The sequence below is a fragment of the Grampus griseus genome, assembly GCF_964374135.1.
Source record: "Grampus griseus genome assembly, chromosome: 18".
NCBI classification, from domain to species: Eukaryota; Metazoa; Chordata; class Mammalia; order Artiodactyla; family Delphinidae; genus Grampus; species Grampus griseus.
Window position 1 is genome coordinate 34782244 of NC_139012.1, and position 9105 is coordinate 34791348.

Below are 9105 nucleotides of genomic sequence, written 5' to 3' on the forward strand. Positions count from 1 at the left end.
GGTTGAGAGTCCACCTGCCGATGCAGGGGACACGGGTTCGTGCCCTGGTCCGGGAAGATCCTACATGCCGCGAAGCGGCTGGGCCCGTGAGCCATGACCGCTAAGCCTGCGCGTCCAGAGCCTGTGCTCTGCAACGGGAGAGGCCACAACAGTGAGAGGCCAGCGTACCGCAAACAAAAACAAAAAAACGAAAACAAAAAAAAGGCTTGAAAGATTTTATGTTTCATAAAACAATTCATGAGTGAAATAATTCAAAAATTTTTATTGATAGTTGTTTTACATTTACTTTATATTGTTTTACATTTACTTTATATTGTTTTCACATATAGCTTCTCTGATCTGTGGATTTTTGTGGAAATGTTAAGCACTACGGCACTCCTGATTTTAGTTATTCAGGCCCACCCCCAGCCAAAAGCTCAGCTGATGATTTTAGGATGGCTGTCCTTATTTTCATGAAGGTAATGATATGCCAGGTATTACTCAGATACTGATCTGTCAGTCAAACCCTTTATCGTGAATATAATATCTAACTTCCACTGTATAGAAAGCTGTCCATTTATCTAAGACAGTCCCAGGCAGACAGGGATATGCTGTCTGGAACTACACTCTTTCCTTAATATATAACCCATGTCTCTTGAATTGTCAGGTAATTTGAAAGGAAAAGTATCACAGCACATCTTTCTCATTCAAATTACATTGTCCATCTTCCTTCTCCTACCCCTTACCCTGCCTGTATCTCTGGGAACTCTCTCAGCATGTAAAATTAACTAGGCAAAAAATAGGAAATTTACCTATACCAGTTATTAAAATATGAACATAAATTCTAAGCCCAATTTCTTTTCATAGCCTGGTGTTTTATAAAAGTACATAAGCAATTTGACTATCCATTATTTTACATCCAGGGAATTGGAGATTTGTAAGAGAAATGCTTAGATTTCTACCTCAGTGAAGCAGAGAGTAGAGCAGAAGAAAAGTTTTTACTTTGATCACTAAAGAAGAGTCTCAATTAGTTGAGGGTGGAGGTAGGTGGGCTTGAAACATAAGGCTTGCATCTGAATTGAGGTGGGACAAACCCTTGCAAGAACCAGATTAAAGTACTCTGTTCTTCAGGTTTGTTGTTACCAAGGGGAAAGGGGAGCCAGGGATTGGGAGTTTGGGGTTAGCAGATATAAAATATTATATGTAGAATGGATAAACAACAAGGTCCTATAGCACAGGGAACTATATTCAATATCCTGTGATAAAGCATAATGGAAAGGAATATGAAAAAGTATGTATATATATGTATAACTGAATCACTTTGCTGTACAGTAGAAATTAACACAACTTTGTAAATCAACTATACTTCAATAAAATAAATTTAAAAAGAGTACTCTTCTTTTATGAAGTATGCTTTCATAAATGCATGTGGGCAAACTTGAGAGGGGTGTGTGTATGTCTGTGTGTGTATGTAACATGCACACACACCTTTTAAAATTATGTTTTTCATCAAAGGTTTATTGGGAAAAATTGAAAGAGGGCATGAGTTGGAAATCCATCTCCCAGCTAGTTAGGGAAGTTTTAGATTGGGATTTTGACTTGCTTTGGGCTATTGTGTTTCCTGGAAATTTCCAAGTGGGAGTTTTCCTAGGGAAAGAGTATCTATAGTTTAATAGGTATGTGTGACCATGATAACTTTACAATCACTAAATTAGTATAAATAGCAATAATTTTATTATTTGGATATTTTCTTTGGCCTTCTGTTATCTAACAGTACCTGGGAAAGTCTTACACACATTCAGTGAGTTTTGGTCAACGATAAAGAAGATCATTTTCTATTTGACTGAATTTGGAGTTCGACTTAGACAGTTTCCAAGTTATTAAGAGAGCAGAAGAGCATGTGCTAATTTGACATGTATGGGAGAGCAAGGATAAAGCAGAATGTGGAAGGAACTTATGTTTATCTCTGTATATATTCTCCTCATATAGTTCTAAATATTTTTATTTGTTTTCAGATAAAACAGAGACTTGAAGATGACAAATTCTCAATTTGAAATGGGAGAGGTTTCTTTTGATGTAAAATGAGGAATTCAAAAGCTCTTTAAGAGCTATTGGTCTAGGTAATGGTTTTTAGAAATAAGACATTTAAACTAAATTGGAATATAAATGAAAGGGTTAGGTTTTAAGAAATTGCAATAGAAATGATTTTTAAGTTCTCCAAATTATATATGGCAGAATTCTCTAGAATATGTTATTAAATTGATCAAGCTTGGAGAATACTTGTAAAGGAGCAATTTAACATGTTTTATACACATGGTGTAATATGTTTCCTTAAAAGACATTTGTTTACCAGGCTGATATTCATACAAATTATTCTGTAAGGTATTATATTATCAGAAACCCTCAGACTTCCCTGGTAGTCCAGTGGTTAAGACTCTGGTGCTTTCACTGCAGGGGGCATGGGTTTAATCCCTGGTGGGGGGTGAACTAAGATGTCACATGCCATGCAGTGTGGCCAAAAAATAAAAATTAAAAATATATATTAAAAAAAGAAATCCTCATAATTTGGATATCTTATCATACTTTTAGAAGGCGATTCTGGATCTTGGGATATTTTCCTGCTTAAATACCAATATATTTTTAGAATGCAACATTTTTCAGAGGATACTATACCAGCTTGCAGAATGATTTAAGGAAAAAGAAAATAAAGAAAGAAAGAAAGATGGAAGGAAGGTAGAAAGGCGGCTGGAAGGAAGAAGGGAAGGAAGGAAGAAAATTTAAAAAAGAAAGGAATGAAGGAAGAAAGAGAAAGAAAGAGAAAGAAAGAAAGAAAGAAAGAAAGAAAGAAAGAAAGAAAGAAAGAAAGAAAGAAAGAAAGAAAGAAAGAAAGGAAGGAAGGAAGGAAGGAAGGAAGGAAGGAAGGAAGGAAGGAAGGAAGGAAGGAAGGAAGGGAAAGGAAAATTGAACCCTGGAATCTATAGAAAGAGCAACAATGAGCTCTAGTGGCAAAATGTTATAATGTCAAGCGTGGGTGAAATTCAGCAAAGATACAGTCTTCCTTTTATATATTTAGTAAAGATTTCTCAGTCCTCAAGATGAAGATTAATTTGTGGAAATAGCATTCCTCTAAATCAGAATCTCATTAACTTCCACATACTATTAACTACCTCGTAGTATATCTATAATTTATATATTTCAGTTAAATTATCTACTATAGTTTAAAAAAACAAAACAAAACAAAACACCAAAACGATTATTCTAGTAACTGCATATTTTATGTTGGAGATGACATAACTTTTACACTGAATCTGATCAAGTCATTCTTAAGTTAAACTTGGGTTTTAAGAGTGTTGATTTATATGCTGTGTAGTTGATAATATATGTGAACCATCTCGTCCCTCTGCTCCACCATCTGCTTCCTTCACACACATGGACACAATTGTAAAACAGGAAAAATGCTTCTTTTCTCTAAAAATGATGAAACTATATTTTAATTCTTCAGTTCAGGGCAGTGATAATGTATAAATATAATTTAATAAACATATACCAGACATCGGTTCAAAGAAAGCTTTATTTTTTATCTGTTCTCACAACTCTCTACAGAAATAAGTTTGATTTTTTTAATTGCTGTACAATTTTATGAGATTATTTTAATTCCAGGTACTTAATCAGAAGAGCAATAATAGCAATTATTTTAATTCCATGTATTTAATAATTACAAATGTAATCTCCTGTAGAATTTTTTAAAACTCCTTATTTTTTGAATATTTATTGAATAATGAAATGTGCCACAAACTGCACTAGGTTTTAGGTGACTTTTATTGAATTTTTTCCAAACAGCAATGATCATTGAATTATGCACATTTTCCTGAATAGAGTGCTAAAGTTTAGAAAGTTTAGGTGAAACACAAAGCTAAGACGTTCAGATCCAGGATTTAAACTTAGATAAACTGCCAACAAATCCTAAGCTTTTTCTACCACACTTCACTGCTGCTGCCTTGGTACCTTCATAAGGGAATTCATCACAAAAGATATAAAAATACAACTACTGAAAAAAAGACTAAAAATAATCAAGGCTCTTGCTACATATTAAAGAATTGCTTCTAAAAAAATATGACTTCTACAAATAATACCAAGTATGCTTGATTTATATCAAACTTTAATATTTATAAACTGTTCTCACTTATTTAATATAGTTAATCCTCTTAGAATACACCTGGATGTTAAGTAGGAATTTTTATTCCACTCAGAATGTTTTCATTGTGAAATGTCCATTACTCTTAAAGGAAGTTTATTAAAATAATGTTTTATCTGATCTCAACTAATACATGAAGGAAAATTATCATGACCTTAATCCTCAAATAAAACATGGCTACATATGCTTTATCTAAGCTATCGAAAGGTAGAGGGGAAAACCTTAACTTTGGAATGCTATTTTGTTTGTATTTCTTTACAACACTTCCAACTACAAGTCTAAATTAGTCAGGGATTTTGATCGGATCCAAATGGAAGGAATTTTCAATGTGGGCATTTCTGCCATATGGGATAACAGCATGGGGCACATGACAACCACCTCTTACTGGACATGAATGTAGAGAGCTCTTTAATACCTGTTAAATACATCAATTAAAAATCCTTACTACTTGTTAAAAAAAATGCCATTTAAGAATCACGTTATTTAGCAGCTATTACATTGTTTTCCCTGTAGAATTATAGAACTACAAATCCCATTTCAGTCAATTATAGACAGAGTTACCTGTCATGTTTTAACTAACAGGCATATTGTATCTCAAAAATCTTCTGGGCCAAATTTGTACCTTAGCCTCAAATTAGCTTCTAAATCAACATATTTATACAATTTTGAATAATCAAATTTTGTATACAGTAAAATAAGCACATAAATGGTTATAATAGTTTCATCTAGGGATCTGTTTGGTGGTGTTTGATCATTTTAATTCTCACATAACCCTCTGAATTATTTTTTTTATTTGATATATGTATATATTGTGAAAGATTACCACGACAAAATTAGTTAACACATCCACCACCTCACATGGTTACCTGTGTGTGTGTGTGTGTGTGTGTGTGTGTGTGTGTGGTGAGAACATTAAGATCCACTCTCTAAGCAAACTTCAAGTATACAATATAGTACTGTTAACTATAGTCACTATGGTGAATATTAGATTTCCAGAGTTTATTCATCTTATAACTAAAAGTTTGTACCCCTTGACCAATATCTTATTTCTCCCACTCCCTAGACCTTGAAAATCACAATTTTACTCTACTTATAGGAGTCTGACTCTTTTAGATTCCACATATAAGAGAGATCATACAGTATTTGTTTTTCTCCATCTGCTTTATTTCACTTAGCAAAATGCCCTTAGGTTTATCCATGTTGTCATAATTGACAGAGTTTCCTTCCTATTTACGGATGAATAATATTCCATTACATAGATACATGTGTTCACATTATATTTATCTTTTCATCCATTGATGGACACTTAGGTTTTATCTAGGTCTTGGCTATTGTGAATAATGCTGCAATAACATGGGAGTGCAAATGTCTCTTTGATTCTGCTTTTATTTCCTTTGGGTATATATCCAGAAGTAAGATTTCTATCAATTACTATCATACACCACATTAACAGAGTGAAGGATAAAAATCATATGATGATCTCATTAGTTGCAGAAAACACATTTGACAAAATTCAAAATTCTTTCATGATAAAGATTCTCAGAAAACTGGGTACAGTAGGAATGTACCTCAACATAATAAAGGAATATATGATGAGCCCACAGCTAACATAATACTCAATGCTGGAAAGTGGAAAGCATTTCCTTTAAGATCTGGAGCAAGACAAGAGTGCCCACTCTTGACACTTCTATTCAACATAGTGTTGGAAGGTTTAAACAGAGTAATTAGGGAAGAAAAAGAAACAAAAGTCATCCAACTTGTAAAGGAAAAAGTAAAGCTATCTCTCTTTTTAGATGACATATATAAAAAACCTGAAGGACTTTACCAAAAAAATGTAAAACTTTAAAAATAAGTAATGTTACAGGTTATGAAATCAACAAAATTTTACATGCTTTTATATATTGAAATGAACCATCTGAGAAAGAAAGAAATAATCTCATTCACAATATCATCAAAAATAATAGAATACTATAGAATTAATTTAACAAAATTGGTCAAAGATCTGTACACTGAGAACTATCAATACAACACTTTGAGGAAATAAATTGAAGATACACACAAATGGAAAGAAATATATCCTGGGTTTATCGATCCCAAGAATTGATATTGTTAAAATATCCATGCCACCCAAAGCTATCTACAGATTCAATGCAGTCTATCAAATGGAGATATCAAAATATCAATGTATTCTTCACATAAATAGGAAACACAATCCTAAAATTTATGTGGAAACACAAAAGACTCCAAACAGTCAAAGAACCTTCAGTACACTCTGAATTCTTACTTAATGCTTTTATTTAAAAGTAAGTGTGACACTGCACTAACAAAATACGGCAGTGACATCCTGAGCTCAGCAAGGAAACATTCTTTATATAGAATTTACTCCTAATCACCAGCTTTCTTTTCCTTGATCACCATTAAACACATTTAAACAACCACTATGTGCAAAGAACTGTGCTGAATGAAAAAGATATCCCAATGCTCTTTCCCTCACTGGGAAAGAAAGAATTCAGTTGGGAGAATGGCCAAGCTGAAATATTGAAGACATGTTTGCATGGCAAAGTTTAAATTTTTCCCTGTTAAATATTCTAAATAAACTTAAATGAATTATTCATCCCTTTGCAATTCTGTAAATCCAAGATTTGTTTAGAGGTAATTTACATTAATTTATTTGTACATTTTCAATGTGAAAACACCTTAGTCATAATTGCTGTTTAATATCAACATTATTTCTTTTTTTTATGTAGTAAATTTGTTTTATGATTTTCAAATACAAAATGTTTTTGAAATGTAGTTTTTCAACATAACACAAATTAGTCAGAAGAGTATAAAACATTCTTCAAGAGAATCCATTAGTTGTTTTGTTTTTTTTCTTTTTGCTGTATGCGGGCCTCTCACTGTTGTGGCCTCTCCCGTTGCAGAGCACAGGCTCCGGATGTGCAGGCTCAGTGGTCATGGCTCATGGGCCCAGCCGCTCCATGGCATGTGGGATCATCCCGGACCGGGGCACGAACCCGTGTCCCCTGCATCGGCAGGTGGACCCTCAACCACTGCGTCACTAGGGAAGCCCTCCATTAGTTTTTTAAAATTTTTATTTCATATTGGACTATAGTTGACTTACAATGTTGTGGTAGTTTCAAGTATACAGCAAAGTGATTCAATTATACATATGCATATATCTATTATTTTTTGGATTCTTTTCCCATATAGGTTTTTACAGAGTATTGAGTAGAATTCCCTGTGCTATACAGTAGGTCCTTGTTGGTTTTCTATTTTATATACAGTAGTGTGTGTATGTTAATTCCAACCTCCTAACTTATCCCTCTCCCCTACCTTTCCCTTTTGGTAACCATAAGTTTGTTTACAAAGTCTGTGAATTTGTTTCTGTTTTGTAAATAAGTTCATTTGTAGCATTTATTAGATTCCACATATAAGTGATATATTTTCTTTCTCTGTGTGACTTACTTCTCTTAGTATGATAATCTCTAGGTCTACCCATGTTCCTTCAGATGGCATTATTTCATTCTTTTTTATGGCTCAGTAATATTCCATTGTACATATGTACCACATCTTCTTTATCCATTCATCTGTCAAGGGACACTTAGGTCACTTCCATGCCTTAGCTATTGTAAATAGTGCTGCAATGAACATTAGCATGCATGTGTCTTTTCGAATTATGCCCAGAAGTGGGATTGTGGATCACACAGTAGCTCTACTTTTAGTTTTTTTAGGAAGCTCCACACTGTTCTCCACAGTGGCTGTACCAATTTACATTACCACCAACAGTGTAGGAGGGTTCCCTTTTCTCCATACCATCTCCAGCATTTATTGTTGTAGACTTTTTGATAATGGCCATTCTGACAAGTGTGATGTGATACCTCATTGTAGTTTTGATTTGCAGTTCTCTAATAATTAGTGATGTTGAACATCTTTTCATGTGCTTTTTGGCTATCTGTATGTCTTCTTTGGAGAAATGTCTACTTAGATCTTCTGCCCATTTTTGATTGGGTTGCTTGTTTTTTTGATATTGAGCTGCATGACTTGTTTGTATATTTTGGAGATTAATCCCTTGTTGGTCACATCATTTGCAAATGTTTTCTCCCATTATGTGTGTCGTATTTTTGTTTTGTTTATGGTATCCTTTGCTATGCAAAAGATTTCAAGTTTAATTAGATCCCATTTCTTTATTTTTGTTTTTATTTTTATTACTCTAGGAGGTGGATCCAAAAAGATATTGCTGCAATTTATGTCAAAGTGTATTCTGTCTATGTTTTCCTCTAAGAGTTTTACAGTATCCTGTCTTAGCTTTAGGTCTTTAATACATTTTGAGTTTATTTTTGTAGTTGGTGTAGAGAATGTTCTAACACTAAATCAATAAAATTAGAAATAAAAAAGGAGAAGTTACAATTGGCACCACAGAAATACAAAGGATAATAAAAGATTTCTACAGGAAATTATATGCCAATAAAATGGAAAACTTAGGGCTTCCCTGGTGGTGCAGTGGTTGAGGGTCTGCCTGCCGATGCAGGGGACATGAGTTTGTGCCCTGGTCCAGGAAGATCCCACATGCCACGGAGCGGCTGGGCCCATGAGCCATGGCCGCTGAGCCTGCGTGTCCGGAGCGTGTGCTCTGCAATGGGAGAGGCCACAACAGTGAGAGGCCCGCGTACCACAAAAAAAAAAAAAGGAAAACTTAGAAGAAATAGACAAATTCTTAAAAAGGTACAATCTCCCAAGACTGAACCAGTAAGAAATAGAAAATATGAACAGACAAATCACAAGTATTGGAATTGAAACTATGGTTATAGAACTCCAAACAAACAAAAGTCTAGGAACAGATGGCTTCACAGGAAAACTCTATCAAATATTTAGAGAATAGGTAACACCTATCCTTCTGAAACTATTCCAAAAAATTACAGAGGAAGGAACAC